This window comes from Melanotaenia boesemani, chromosome 13, assembly GCF_017639745.1.
Source record: "Melanotaenia boesemani isolate fMelBoe1 chromosome 13, fMelBoe1.pri, whole genome shotgun sequence".
Lineage (NCBI taxonomy): Eukaryota > Metazoa > Chordata > Actinopteri > Atheriniformes > Melanotaeniidae > Melanotaenia > Melanotaenia boesemani.
In genome coordinates this window covers 8,577,159-8,592,745 of record NC_055694.1, presented here as the reverse complement: position 1 = coordinate 8,592,745, position 15,587 = coordinate 8,577,159, and the positions used below count along the sequence as shown (strand labels likewise).

At 39.2% G+C, this 15,587-nt stretch overlaps 1 protein-coding gene across 3 annotated transcripts in view; it reads right to left on the bottom strand.

Moving 5' to 3' along the window:
• LOC121651056 (synaptotagmin-2-like) overlaps window positions 1–14,731 on the bottom strand; it is a 56,603-nt gene extending 41,872 nt beyond the window's left edge. For all 3 annotated transcript variants that reach the window (XM_042002908.1, XM_042002912.1, XM_042002909.1), the window contains exons 1-2: window positions 14,600–14,731; window positions 14,445–14,505 (exon numbers count right to left, since the gene is read on the bottom strand). The gene's annotated coding sequence lies outside the window, so the exon portion shown is untranslated. The remainder of the gene's footprint in view (window positions 1–14,444; window positions 14,506–14,599) is intronic.
• Window positions 14,732–15,587: the final 856 nt, after the last annotated feature.

The following is a 15,587-nucleotide window of genomic DNA, read 5'->3' as shown; positions in this document are numbered from 1 at the left end:
TCGTGCAGCTAGCTAAATTCCACTGAAGTGCGTGGCAACCCATCTGGTAGGATACTTGAGGAAAAAAAGTGTCATTAAAGTCTCTGGTCTTTAACCTGCTTAAAATTTTTTACCAAATCTCACTGCATATTCAGCTAATCCCTTACATACTGCTCTAGAAGCCAGCTCATTCAGACTGACTTGATTACATCCTTTTCACGAAATGGCAGAAAATAACCTAAACAGAAAACACTTGTGTATTTGAGGAAATTGTCTAAATATGGTGCCGGAGTGGAGCCACCCCTCAATCCTGGAAGTCAGCATCAGCTGGCAGGAAAAGACAAACAATTTTTGGTCTTGGCAGGTAAATATTGCCACAACTTGCTTAATCTTTTTGGCCAGAATTAAAGCTGAAACCTCCAAGAGAGGCACACTTTCTAACATGGGATTGTTTTATGAGCTCATCAAATTATCCCGGCTGGATGCGGCAGTGAAAACCAGGGAAGCAAAACAGTTAGAGGGCTATAAAATGTCACTTTTGGAATGCCTAACAACAACTGCAGCATCAAATGAGATAGTTATTCCAAGCAAGAGAGAAAAATGCTGCATGGTCATATTTTCAATACATTCAGAAAGTACCTGTTTATTGTCTATGACTGTGTGATACAGCAGTGATGTAAATCCACTCATAATGTCCTCCAGCTCTTGAGGCAAATTAAAGATTGTTTTTGTCAGGCTCTTCATCACTTCTTAACAATGCCAGGTTTAGAAATAGCCCCAGAACATTACCACATTGCATTAGAACAGACTTCATCATTAAAGAAACCTTTTAATTTTATCTCATACTGCATCCCAGCAGATGTGAGCTAAGATAATGTTCGGACAATTAAAAACCAGACAGCCTTGAAGAAACGCATAACACATTCAAAATCTCTCCACTCAGCTGGCAGTATGTGAAATTCTACACAGCCAACTGACAGGATTCAATCAATAATTCAGGAGGAGAAAGGCTCACAAAAAAGTACTGCAACCCCAGTTATGCAGCAGTAAATCACGGTGTGGCACACCATCTGGCTCATGTCAAAAGTCATTGGTTACTGTGTGTCGGGGAGGATAGTACAACATTGATCCTGAAGTCCAGGTTGAGTTCTAGTATGAATGATAGATCACGTAATGCAGGTAAAATGATGCATGAAGAATATTTGCTGTACTTTCATTTTTTTTGCCATATTTGTGTTTCATTTTTAAGGTAGAAATCAAAATTAATAAGTTTCCTTGTTGAGTTTTAAAGCCCACCACACTATGTGTTATAGTAAAAAGAAAAAAGAAAAAAAAAGATGGGGCGTGACAACGATCTCCCTCTTGTCTTTGGGTCCTTCACCCTCATTGGTGTAATACTTGACCTTCTCCAGAGACAAAATGTGCCGTATTCATACTTCAATAATGCAAAGCTTTTCTTCCCAGGGCTAAAGGCTGGCTTGTCTGAGTAATCTCTTACAAAGGCGTAGCTTCCGTTTGCAGATTACTGGGCTCTGACTATTCCTGCTCAGACGAGTAACACATTTTTCCATATTTGATGTATCAGTTAAAATATTTTGAAATAACATTGTTTAAACAGTAAATGTAATTATTATTATTTGGGGGTTCAGTTCAGCTCCAACCTAAACTTTTTAAGACATTTGTTTTTCCAGGTTCCAGAGTGTGTTTGTGTCAAAACAAACAACATTGTGTCCATTTTGCATCTGTAACATGACAATGACTTGCCTCTGTAGCATCATAGCCATTCCCCAAACTGAAATAAAGGAGAATCAAGTGACTGCAGTTCTCATTACGTTGGTGATTATTAGTTAATCTGCATGTCAAACTCAATATCCCGCTTTGTCATTCACTCAGTCAAAGAATGACCATTCTAATTATTTGTGCTGCATTTCCTGATGTCTCGATGAGAAGTGCTTCAATCATGGTTTACACATTCTCCCTGCCTTTAAACGTCAAAGAGGGCCTAGAATGCTGATTTTATGTAACATGCATGACTCACAATTTTATATCTCAAAATGCCTGTTATGCAGCCCCTTAGTTAAAATGGAGTTTAAACACCTGTCTCTTTAAAACCTCTCTCGCTACAAAACCTACTTTATTCTGATTTGCTGGCTTTAAGGAAGCTTTTGCCTGTGGGCACTGCTTCATCCTCAGGTGTAAAGATCCTGAAAGCAAACTTCAGACCTACAAACCAATGTCATTTGAAAACATTTGTTACAATCCACTGACAGGGAAAAACACAAACAACAAAAGGGACATCCCTATTCAGAAAATATTACTTTGACTCACAATTCAAATAAAATGTTCTGTATGTCCCTGTTAATAGAAAACATAGCCTGCTAAATTTTGTTCTGTAGTCATCAAACAAGACGTTCTATCTGTTGGTAAATTATACGCCGGAGTCCATTAAACGTCTACAATGTCAATCAAACAGACTGCTTTGTGAGGATGTATGCAAACATCAACAGAGAAGACAGCAGCGAGTTCTTTGAATTTTGAACCTTTAACTCCAAGTTATTTTAACATATACTGACCTAATCATCTGAAACTTAGCTCATGTTTAATATGAGCATATGACAGCATAACAAGGTAAACACTTACTTAAAATCACATTTTAAAGAACATGTAAGAGATTTTGTGTTTTAAGTATGTCTTCTCCAAGGACACTAGAACATGAATTGAACTACAAAACTATTACAAATATGCAAAGAATTTTGAAGCATCCTTTTAGTCTTAATATGAATTTATAACAAATTAAATCAATTTTTATTTATAAAGCACTTCTCATGCACAAAGCAACACAAAGTGCTTTACATAATAAAAACAAATTATGCATATTAAAAACACATTTAAAAGCCTTCACACAGCAGAGTATATAACAGGAAATTAAAACACACCTCATTGTAGTCTCTTTCACACACAATCTCACAGACACACAAGCACTCACACACATACAAACAAAGCTCAACTCCCATCCCTAGTTACTGTCTCTTAAAAAGTATATTTCAGAGATGTTGTAGAAGCTGCATTTGTGGTGCTTTATGCTTTAGTTTTTGTTCATGAGAATAATTTACAGTGTCCCATTCAGCAGCAGTTTCGTAAGCACTGACCCCTAGAATAGTACCTTACCTATAAACAGCAGCACTCAGTGACTAGCTCCAGCACTGTTAACGTGTTGTATCATTAGAAAACACATCTCTGCCTGGGTTTAATGTCATCCAGTCTTGCTGTGAAGTTTATTAGTTTCACAGATTTGAGCAGAAATTATTCCAGACAATGTTTGATATTTGTCTGATGAGGGCTGAGGTCTGCATGGCAAAGTAACAACATGTTTTACTTCAAAAATCTCAGCAGAGGGGTTTTTACTTCAAGCAAAAGAAGAAAAACAGCTGCAATAATAATAATAAGAATAAGAATAAGAATCATTAAACATTAATTTTGTAGAAATATGAAAAGGCCACACATTGCAAATGTTTAATAAATCAGAGGGGTTATGTTTTGAATCTGTTAAAGGCTTCAGCATCATGTCTTTAAAATCCCATTCGGGTGACAGCTACAGCAGCACATGATGTTTAACTTGTGCCCCAAATTCATTATGAACAGTTTAACTTTTGTTGCATTTTAACTTTCCAATTTGGATTTCTTTCTTTAATTTGTAATGTGAAAATGGTGAGGCTGCAAAAATTAAAAGAAACGTTTGTAAAGAAACTCTGAGACGTTTTGGCCGCATGCCAGCAACAAGATAAGGAGGAAATGTGAGTTTCAGTATTTGTGTGTAAATCACAGTTTCACTGTGCTTTCAGACAGAAAGCAGCACAATCAGCCAGTCACCAGAGGTCCATTCATTTCTCGTAGAGCTAAGCACCGGGGAAACCTAGCCAACTCAGGGTCAAATAGCAAGCATGCCAGTTGTGATTGAGCCAAGCTGAGAAGTCATCCACTTTTCACAAACAACAAACATATTTCCAACCTCACTGTTTCCTCAAGTATTCAAATATATTTCACATATAATGACTCCGTCTAGAAACATTAGCAGTGTTGATAGTTACAGGCTGAGGAATCTAATCCCTTTTCTTGTGCTAGACCTCAGTAAATTATTCTATTACATTTATCATGAATTTTTGTCTTTGAATCTAATTTATTTTAGTTAATCAGTGTCTGTCAGTAAGTTGGTATCGCTTTTCATTGTGTTCATACCTGCAAATACAGAACAAGCATCAAAACTGTGTAATATGTCTTTAAAATAACTGACTTGCTTTCAGAGTTCATTGGACACATGCCAGTGAGGGGGCACAAACCAGTCATGTCCAAGATAAACAATATCCTGCACTGCACTGAAAGGCTCTCAACAGCATTGGGGTTTACATAACAGCAAACAACAACACATGGGGATACGCATCACTTCCTGAGCTCCATACCAGAAAAATACAGCTTGAAAAGCTGCTTACCTATGATTTTAATAACCAGGTGATTTTTTTTTCATGTTTCATAGACTATTTCTTTGTTGACTGGGACTGTTAAATGCTGCTCCTCTTTATGTCTTTGTGTGTGTGTCTGGTATCGAGTGGCTAAAGAGCAAATATAACAGGTCACTACTGGTAACTGACTAAAGAAGACAATAAAGGGAGTCTGGCCTTCAATCTGAAACGAAGCAGCAGTTTTTACTTACTCTACTATGGTTGATGAGAAAATAGACTTGCTGTTGACTAATTAAAACAAATTGCAGAGAATAACTACATACTGAGTATGATTAGTGCACAGTACCCTCCAGCATACAGCAGGATACAACGTCACTAAAGAGGCATCTTCATGTTTTCCTCATTGTGTTTACCTGTTTTTCTCCTGGGCTGTCAGATATTATATATCTGTTCTGTTGTATACTCTTGGCAATTAACATAGCTATACTGCAATGAAAAACAAAGAAACAAAAGAACAGCACTGTGCATGTAGATCTCTGTGTTATGAGGATTTTTGAGTAATGATTCACTAAAACTTTTCTTATAAGAGTTAAGGCTGCAAAAGCAATAATGTGTGGGGGTTTGGAGAACTGTGCAAAAGATGGTAGTAATTATTTTGATCAATATGGTACAATGAATTTTGTGTCCGTCTCGCAAGCCCCAGCTATTACTAGAATGGAAGGTAATAGACTTTGCAACCCTCCATCAAACTCTTGGAGGCACCAACCAATTCACCGTCAAGTCAATAATCTCATTGGGAGTGATCGAATTTCCACAAATGTGGCTCTCACTTACACATCAAAATCATATTCAGACTTTGTACTTCACTCTTTTTAGATCCAAGAAAACTTGGATTATAAGCCTGTTATTTTTGTTGGATTCTGGCACCTTTGTGTGTTGCAGTTTGGCTCAAAACATGGCAGCTGAATACAAATGAGAACGTTGATCTTGTTCTAGGAATGACGGCAACACAATGATTGGAGAACAACTTACCAGACTGAGTGGAGCAGCTTCAGCTTTACGAGGCACCCTAAGTGACCTGCCACTCACACACCCCCAGTTATCAGGTAAGTTAGGAAAAACTGTGGGGGCATAATGGAGGTAGATCTCTATGAGAAAGCCCGGAAAACCGAGTTCTTTAGCATGGAGCTGCTATTTTTCATACATTGGATTTGTTCAAATTATGTGGCTCCTTTGTTAAATTGTTGTGGTCCTAAAAGCTTCTTTTACATTAAAAGATTATTTTTAAGTAGGATTTACAATAATTACAATGCAAATTTTGTGTTTCCATGTCTCTCAACACAATATAATCCCCAATTTTGAACATTAAACTATTAAAATCATCTGAAAACTGAACCACTCTTCTTTTTATTGCAATTTTTAAGTTGCTTTTCTTTGTTTATTTCTTGGTTCTACCAGAAAGAATTAGTGATTCTCTTTGCTGACCTTCAACTGCACACTGGCCTTAAAACTTGCAAAGAGAGAAAAAAAGCAGCTTTCATGCCGAACACCTACTCACGTAGCTATAATGCTCTCCTTCCCATGTCCTTGTATCTATCTGCATCTCTCTGCACAGTGTTCCTCTAACAAAACACATAAGTTCTTGTTTACCTGATCTGTGAACAAACTGAGAGTCACAGATCACAGAAGCTCGCAGGTAACATGTAAAGCTCCCTCCATTTCAGCCTGCAGTTTAAAGGATTCCAGAACATTTGCCACATTCACAGGAATTTCAAAGCCTTGGTTTATATCAAAGAAAAAAAAAACTTCTATTTTTCCCCCACAAGATTTTCTGTTTTTGTTTGCATCGCTCCAAGCGTTCTGTGTGTCAGATGGGCAGATTCTCTCTTAGCAACAGTGAAAAATGGCAACTCAGCTCTCCCACTGCTAAAGCCTGTGGGAATGCAAAGGGAGAGAGAGAGAGAGAGGACAGAAAATGTCTCCACATCTTAAAGATTTCAGGGGGCTGGAGAAAATATTTAATGAAGCTTTGTGTTGTTTCTCAAAATAAATAAGTAAAAAACTTCTTAGCATAAAAAAAGCATAAAATCCTTCAGTTTAAATTTAAATACACTTGGAGCCTGAAGGTATGTTCCTGTTTTCAAACGATCGTAAAGTTCATTGTAATTATTTAGACAGATTAAACCACTGAATCCAAAAAAGCTTGACTTGCAGCATGAATCATCGTTTGCTTCGCTGGTGCTTATGTCATCAAAGTGCAGTTGCACCAGCTTGCAAGTTGCACCTGATGAAGTTAGGGGTTGTGATTTCAGAGAGTTGTTTTGGTGGGGTGTCTAGTGAGACTTGGCTAAAAGAAGAAAAGAAAAGAAAAAGAAAGAAACTCCTTTTTCTGCCACCCTTTAAGCTGTGTATAAAAAAGCTTGAATCCCAGATGGGGTACAATACAAAAGTCTCTGTGCAATCCCTTGACCCTTCTGACAAGGAAAGATCCTTAAAGCAGTTTTTAGGCAGGGACACTTAAAAAAAACAAACATTTTTTCATTTATAACTAAAGCCTGCAAAGACTTGCTGTAAAGCAGTGATGACACAGAAGCTAAAGATGCTGCAGCAGAAGAGGGCTCAAAAAAGTGACGATGAGGTTTGGTGACAGAGGTGCAAGCAGAGCAGTGCGATAAAGATTCAGTCAGTGGCCAAGAAATATTGCCCCAGAAACAAGAGCCTGAACAGGTTTGTGAGATCTGACAGCACTGGAGAGGAGCATGCTTGTACACAGGAAAGCTTGAGTGCATTCAGTACATACCTTCATAAACATTTACTCACATCCAAGTGCAGGCGTGAGCATTGAAGTAATTGTGGAAAGCTTTTATGTATGAACTGAACTATTTCAAATTAAGAATATACATCCTTTCATAACCAATCTCACCACGAGAGATAATAAATAAATAAAAGAAGAAGAAGAAAGGAAACTTAGAATCTGGCTAAATATAACCATCCTGCTTGATTAAAGAAACTCCCCCTCCTTCATTGAGGTCTTGTTCAGACAGATCAGATGAGAATTGCACCAGATGTGTCATATAGGAAGGTGTTTTGATACAAATTGGATGGTTAACAGAGTAGCGCAGCCAGCACTGAGACATTTGGCTGTGGCAGACAGTTCACTGGAGAATGATTGGCTTTGAGGGCTAAAGGGAGCAGATGGGACGGGGCCATAAAGCAGGACCGAACGACTCAGTGTGCCTCTTTTCTTCTGCATTAGAGCACCACATCCATACTGTTCTCTGTCTGCTACCTAGGGAGCATTTCCATCTTTAAAAAGACGAGCCATCTAGCTCTGGCAATATTACAGCGTCATGTTCTTCATAGCAAGTTATCTCCGCCTTTAGCTCCACCCTCACAACATTAATTATGCAGCTCAATGCAGCACTCTGAATCCCTACTGCAGCTCACCCACACTACAATACTCTGCTGCTTTCTCCCACTCTCTCTGTGTCTGTTACACACACAAACATCACATTAGTCTTTCTCTAATTTTCCCTATTTTCCTAACGGTACTCAATGCATTTTATTTAATTTATAAATTAAATAATGTTTCAAATAAAATAAATGCATTTATTCATTTTATTTGAAGCACCTGCAAGTACTTTGTTCCTCTAGCAACCTATCTTGCTTTTGCGTGTTAAAACATTAAAATACTTTTGTATTAAAACCAATTATGATTACTCATGTGAAACGCCCCACGGAAAAACACGACAATCCAGTCAGTTAGCAAACATAGTTTATTAGAGCATCAGATCCATTTGATGTGAATGAACACAATTACAGTAATTAGGACTTTTACTGCTATCTTTGGTTGCAGTGTGACTCACAATATGCATATGTTTATATTTATTTTTTTATTTGCCGTAGCAGTCCCAAAGCCTGCTGCTGATTTTAGTGCATATCAAAGGCAAACACAGTGTGATGTGGCGAGGCAAAACACACTTAACAGCCCTAACACCTGTCTGGAAAGGTGCAATTGATTCAGCTGCTCAACAGCACAGCGAGTGACACTATCAGACCATGTCACAGGAAGCAGAGAGAGCACACACTACACAGCCTGAATCAGCCACATCAGCAAAGTGGAGGGAAACCAGTGAATATACAACACGGGGGAAGCTCTCACACTTCAGCCAAGGAGACCCCCCTCCACCCCCCACCCCCACCCCACCCAAGGCAGGAGGCGGAAGCTTAGCAACTGTTTATTGAAGCAGAAACAACTCTCCTTCATTTTCTTGAACTATTCACATGATGAAGATTAATTTCACATCTGTGGGCATGTGTTTATGTGCATGTGTACGTGTGTACATGACAGTGGATGAAGGGGGATGCAGGGTATTACTTGGGGGGGGGGGGGGGGGTTAAAGGCTGTATAATGAATCCGAAATAACTACTTAAGTGTGGCTACACCATGTGAATCATTGGTCCATAATGTATGATGCCTGACTGAAGTAAATAAGCAAAGTTTTGCCTTTAAAATGAGCACACACCAGAGGGGTTCTTAACAGATATTCATGGGACAGTGTCACACAGGACCTCATCATGTTTGCCATCCTATTGTTGGCATTTCAGTAAGTTCAATACAGTGCTTGCCTACATTAGCAAAGATGTTGCCTCTGGAACAAAAGCAAACAGAGAGGCAGATGTCTCTAATGGGGAAAACATGGCCAAGGGAAGGTGAGATCATTCAGCTGGTATCAGGGAATTGAATGTGTAACACACTTACATAATCCAGGGGGGGGGAGCGTACAGTGACGACTCCCTTTCTCTACATGACAATGCGTTGGCAGGCGCAGGTCGGCTGTTAGTGTTCACCGCGTTGCCATCACTCCTCCATCAAAATCTGCACATCCTCCAATGCCCAGACTGCACAAATGGAGGGTCAGAAGCTCTTTGTGAGGTTGCTGTTCGTCAGCAGGCAACCCTCTGTGCAGCACAGCCCTGCTGCTGCAGGGGTCTTTTCAGTGCATGGAACCGGATGGTGAGCAGAGAACACAGCGGGGGCTGGGCACTGCAATGTACTGCAGTGCTCGTAGCTCTGCTATGCACACCCACTCTCTTCCATTCTTGCTCTGCCTCTGACATTTTCTCAATCTCTCACTCTATCTCTGTTACCCTCTCTGGCCCATGTTTGAAGTATTTGTCTTGCTTCTTCTCTTCACTTTCCTCTCAGTGCTTTTGTCCTTTTCATGCCCATTTTTCTCTGCACTCCTGAGGTAGATTGTAATCCACGTCTCCCACGCTCTTTTATTTTCCTCACTTAAGCTACCCTGCCTTCCCCCCTCTCACATGCACTCAGACATGCATACTTATATGCTGATTATATGGGGCTCCATCTCTATAGAAAGACTGAGTTAATGCAATGATGGAGACAACAGCTTAGGTTTGTTTTTTGTTTTTTTGAGTGGAATCTTCAATGATTGTTGGAGTTACTTATGTTGTTGTATACTGTATCCCAGTTTTATTAATTTGCTTTTTAAAACATATATTTGAACATTTTATTTTTATTTTTCAATGTTATTAAGTCTTTCCCTACCACACTCAGGTCAGAGAGAACAGGGTTTCAAACACAATTATGTCTGCACAACCTCCATCTGCCTAAACAAATATGCCTAAACCTATTCTGCAGGGGGCATATATCACATTAAAATTATTTCTACTCATCAAATGTCCACATAACATTTTTTTTAATTGCTCTACAGCGGCCATACCAACAAGACTTCCTGAACTGCAAATTTACCTACTGGTTTTTGTCTTAAAAGGACTGTTTTTTGCTGTAGATGATCTCAAAACAGGAACTAATCAGCCCAGTTTGTCAGCTAATCAAGGCTGAGTAGCAGTTTCCTCATAAGCTGCAACTTTCTTTCTGTTTTATTATATAATAATTGAGTGGACCAGCAGCTGATATGATGTATTCCCTGAAACCATAAACTTGAGCTTATTTGGACCTTATAATAATTCTAAAAATCAACTTCTATCTCTCAAACAGCTCTTTCAGGTTGTGGTAAAATTTACAACCAATCAGGTTCTGTGTCAGCTGTAGCTTGCTTTCGATACGGTTTAATCTAGTCCATGTGATCTTAAAACCTATTTTGAATATCAACCTGTTCTCGAATGCAAAATTAGAATTACTGAACTATTAAAACTTTTTAGGGCGCTGTGATTGAATCCATAACTCAATATAAATATATTGGCATAATAAACAAAACTAATAAAAATAAAAATTTGAGCTGAGATTGGCTTTTTCATTTATAATCATATTGTGTCAACCCATTAAGACTAAAATGAGGCTTTTCGTTGTCCCTTTTGTGTCTGTGCTTGACAATAGATACCATCTACCACAATGCCATATTGAAGGGTTTGTCTCAACAATACACTGACTAAATCTCTGACATTTTCTTATTCATGAAGACTATTATTGGTTTGCTTCCTTTATATTGACCTATAGTCTAAATAAAAAAGTTCTGCAAGTTATCATACTCAGCTTCCTAGTAAATACCTTTTGTCTGTCCCCAGAGTTCTTAGAGCATTTAAATATTATTTTCCCTCTGCATGGTAAATACTAAAGATCTAAGAAGATGATTTTGCTAATGATTGTAAAGCAATTTAGTTATATTTCCTCCGACTCTGCTGCTTCTTCTAAAACAGATTTCACTGAGAATTTCCTGGTTAATTAAGGATATTCTAGTAATAAAGCGCTTGTCCTTACAGAGCTATTGAAATCCAAACAACAAATGACTCCCATTAATACAGTAAAACAAGGACACACACACTTGATTCCATCACGTTAGAGGACAATAATCACAACCTGCAAAGACCAAGATCTTACCGCGGACTTAAAGGTTCAACATGTAACAAAATCAAAGGTCAAAGGCCAAAAAATGAAAATCATTGAAACTGTGTTTTTATTGGTGTCTAATCACTTTACTAAGATAATTTTTAAGTTTTTATTCTCTTAGAACAAACTCTTTATACCTATGTGCTGTGGGTCCACATACATGGCAGCCGCCATATTTTTGGCACTGTTTTTACTACAGTGTCTCTGAATGGACAAACAACTCTGTGTGTAAAGTGAAAACCCTCTGAGCTTTAAAGATGTATTACATAACTTTATGACCTTAAAACTCCACCTCATCAAACGCTAGCAAACAGATATACATTCACAGAAGAAAATATATTTATTTATTTAGCTAAAAGAATTCTGGCCACTGTCCATTCACCACCATACTTGGCATTTGAAGTCATTGCTACACCCATTTTTTCCACTAAATGTCAATAATTCTTACAAACTGTGCCTTCAAACTAAAAGTAGCCTTATCCTAACCACAATCCTCATCCTCCATACCCAAACACTTAATAAATGATGTCTTCATGAGTTGGTCTGTGCCTCCAAACAGCCCCAAATCTCCATGTATTTCTCCACAGCATGAGAAATACAGTACAGGGTATTCTTCATGATCATTCCTTTTATACACTAAGGTTTCATGTCCAATAGAGTCAGCACATCTCAAACATCTGCAGTGTCCTCTGGTTTTACATAAACAACCTAAACAACACATTTGCTGAGTTTATTTGGTGTCTCGTCTCCACCTAACTTTTGGAAGAGTTGTTAACTGCAGTGACAGCAGTGTCTGCTCTGCTGCGCTGCCCAGACTATCGTTTAAAAGGGCAAGCTATACGCCCAAGTCACACATGCTGGAACAGAGGGCGTCACACTCAGAGGATGAACAATGACAACACCAGCCGCTGCTCCCTGCTTCCAAAAAACTTCCTCCAAAAAGAGTTACACAAGATAATTAGCTCTTCTATGCAATTTACTAACACACCAAGTCTTTTCCTACATTTACTGATATAAATACATAAACATGATCAGTTTTGTTTATGTTGTGACATTAATAAGACTGCATTACTGGCTGCTAAAAGAGGGAAACATAAATCCCAACACAAATGTTTAAACCAGCTCTTCTATTTAATAGGAAAATGTTAAATCTCATGCACCTCTCACACTCTGTGTTTATCTTAAAGAAGGATACTGGTTAAATCTTAGAACTGTGTGGGGTCTCATTTCCATTTCCCATTAAAGATCTGAGGTTTCTGATCATTGACATCTGAATGGGTTTCTCACTATGCCAGCAGCATCCTGCTGGGACACTTTCCTGGTCGCTCTCAACCATAGCATGAAACAAAGCTTCATGTCGCAGCTGGTGGCAGAGCTCTATGAGATCGAGAAGTTATATGTTTTACACAAAATGGAGTCTTTTAGCATCAGGGTTTTTTTGTATTTTCGTCTGAAACATAATTGATTACAAGCAACTATTTGTAGACATAAGGCAACTTTTCTTATCTTTTGATTATCATGTTATCACTCCCATAAATGTATGAAATGAGAGGTAAGACAGGGCCAGCACAGAGGTTTTTAAACTGAACCAATGAAGGACTGTGTTTTCAGGGTCTCTTTGGACTGTGTTCTAGAAAAAGAAAGGTACATGAATAATGAAAAGTGTTTTCTTTATGCCACAAGCTGGAAAAGCAAAGGATAAGATGTGCACAGCCAAGGACAATATCGAAAAGGGATTTGGAAATATGGATCACAGTCAGATTATTTGATCAGCTAACAACACAGTTGGAGCTGTCCATTAATCCAACTACGGAGGTTCCTGTGTAGAGTAGATATGTGCTCTGTCCATGGTGCTGAAAAGATATGCTTTCCTATCCCCTCTGAATCTCTTTGCATGGAAATAAGTCTTGAATTATTGGGATAAAATTTCAAATGAGTAACTGGGATCAGCAGTTCTAGCCAGGTATGTGTATGTCATGTGCTTACATCTCATCGGAGCATGAACGATACCATAACAGCCTTAATTCTAAGTGACATTAAAAGGCTAGTACATACTGTACCCTTTACACTGTCTAATGTTGTTTTTCAGTGTGTGCACACAAAAACACACATAAGTCTATCTATGATTTCCTCCCATTCTGCAGCAGGCCAGTGTGCACAGACAGGAGAGACACACAGTGCCCACTGCTGGACACCATCAAAGCTTCATTTGCAAAAGATGAAGGTCAGACTTGCAAAAAAAGGAAAAAGAAAAAAAAAGCGGGACATATTAAATAGGCTACAAATGTGCCTTAAAAAGCTGAGGATAAATTCATCGTTTAAAAATAACATGTATTTGTGATTGCCTATTCATCAACTTTTCTTTCTTTTTCAATGTCCAAATACCTGACAAAAAGTGCACAGCTATATTAATTAAATAGCTTTTTTTTTTCTTCAGTTTGCCTTAATTAGTCATCCTGAAACAACCAATAAAATAACCTGTTTTTTCTGCAAACTCAGAATGAAAAAGTCCTAAAGCAGCGAATAAACCAAACAAAAACAAATCACCAGGTTCAAACATGATCATAATCAATTCAGTCTGTAATCTAACCCAACCCCACGGACACCCAGAATCCCCCGTGGCAGCATGCACAACAATACTAAAATGGGCTGCAGCACTTTTAACCTCACTAAGCTTCCTGAAGTGCAGCAAATTTTGAAATAAAAGGGGGGGCAAAACTTCTTATTCCAAATCTGGACATAGTAAAGAAAAGCCAAACAGTTATTTTTAAAAGCTAGTGACTGATTTGAGTCACTCAGCCTGGCACTGGCTGGATGCTGAGGCAGCTCTGCACAGGGATGTAATGGGATACTGCAGCACTAGAGAACCGTGTGCATACAAACTTGCCTAGGAGCATCAGGGAGTCCCGCACTAAGCTTCCCCCTCCCTTTCTCGCTGCCTCTGCCTTGCACTCTGCTTCTCTGTCAGATCTTTGTAATGTAAAACAATATTTTAGGACAAGTATAAATCCACAATGTTAATACTCACTGAAGAACAGCAGCGGGTAAATGGCTGGAACACTCATCACAAAAACAACTAAAGAAGTGGAAAAAGCCCTGAATGCTTGTTGTAAGAGGAAAAGAAAGGTGCTTACCTTTTATCTGGACGCTCTCCTGGATGCTGAGCTCTTCCCCTTTTCCTCAGGCTCCGAGACACTTTGAGATAGAGAGAAAAGTAATCAGTCTTCTCTTACTTTGTCTCACTTCCAGTTTCAGAATAAATAAGTCAAAAAGAGCTCTATAGACACACCTTTATTCTGTCCTCTGTAAACTCTGCCACATATACACACACACACAGACACCCATTCAAATGCACCCAAAGACTGGAGTACCCAAATTGATAAAGATCTGCTCAGGGGAGGGATGAAAACTACACACACTCACACGCTGCAGTTTTTTTTTTTTTTTTTTTCGTCCTCTTGCTCGCCTGCTCCACTGCTTTTTTTTTTTTTCTGCTATCGTTGCCTGCACTGCCTCCCGATTGGCTCAGTAGCTCTTCAATAACATAAGCTCTTCTTTAATTGGAAGGGGGCCAGTAATGTGGTGCACAGAAACCCTCCCGCCCATCTCATCCCTCCTTTTTTTTTTTTTTTTTTTCCTAAGTGCCTGTGGAGAAGAATGCTGAGCTCTGCAATTTCATACGCATCGTGCAAAGAAAAAAAAAAAAAAGAAATGGAGGACAGAGAGAGGAGGGGGGGTTGGGGTGTGTGAGAGAGAAAAAGTGAAAGTGGTGATGGGAGAGAGCATTGTAGGCGAATCAGTGTACTGCAGTGGGACAAGCAGCTGCATGGGAACAAAGAGACAAGCTGGGGAGGGGGGTATCAGGTGGGGTGAGAACAGGTTTGGATGTGCTGGTCTTCTTTCTGCAGCAGGTCAGATGAAGGGAGATTTCCCTGCACTCACTGCAGCGCAGCTAGGTGGCTCTGCTGCAGTGCGAGTCTGATTGCCAGGCAAGAAGGGGGGATGGGAAAGGAGAAAGAGGAGGAGGAGGAGAAGAAGAGCGGGGGCTGGTTTGCAGTGGTACTGATGTACAGTCTTCCAGCCAGCCTGGATATGTATGGGGGGGTGGGGGGTGGGCAGTGGGCAGCCAGCCGCAGAGTACAGAGCAGTTAATGCCTTTAACTCATGAATTATTGAAAGTGCCCCAAAAGAGAGAAGGAGGGCAGCAGACAGCAAACCATTGAGCCCATTCAGCCAGTCTCACTGCTACTGAGGTGTTTTTTTTTATAATTACAAAC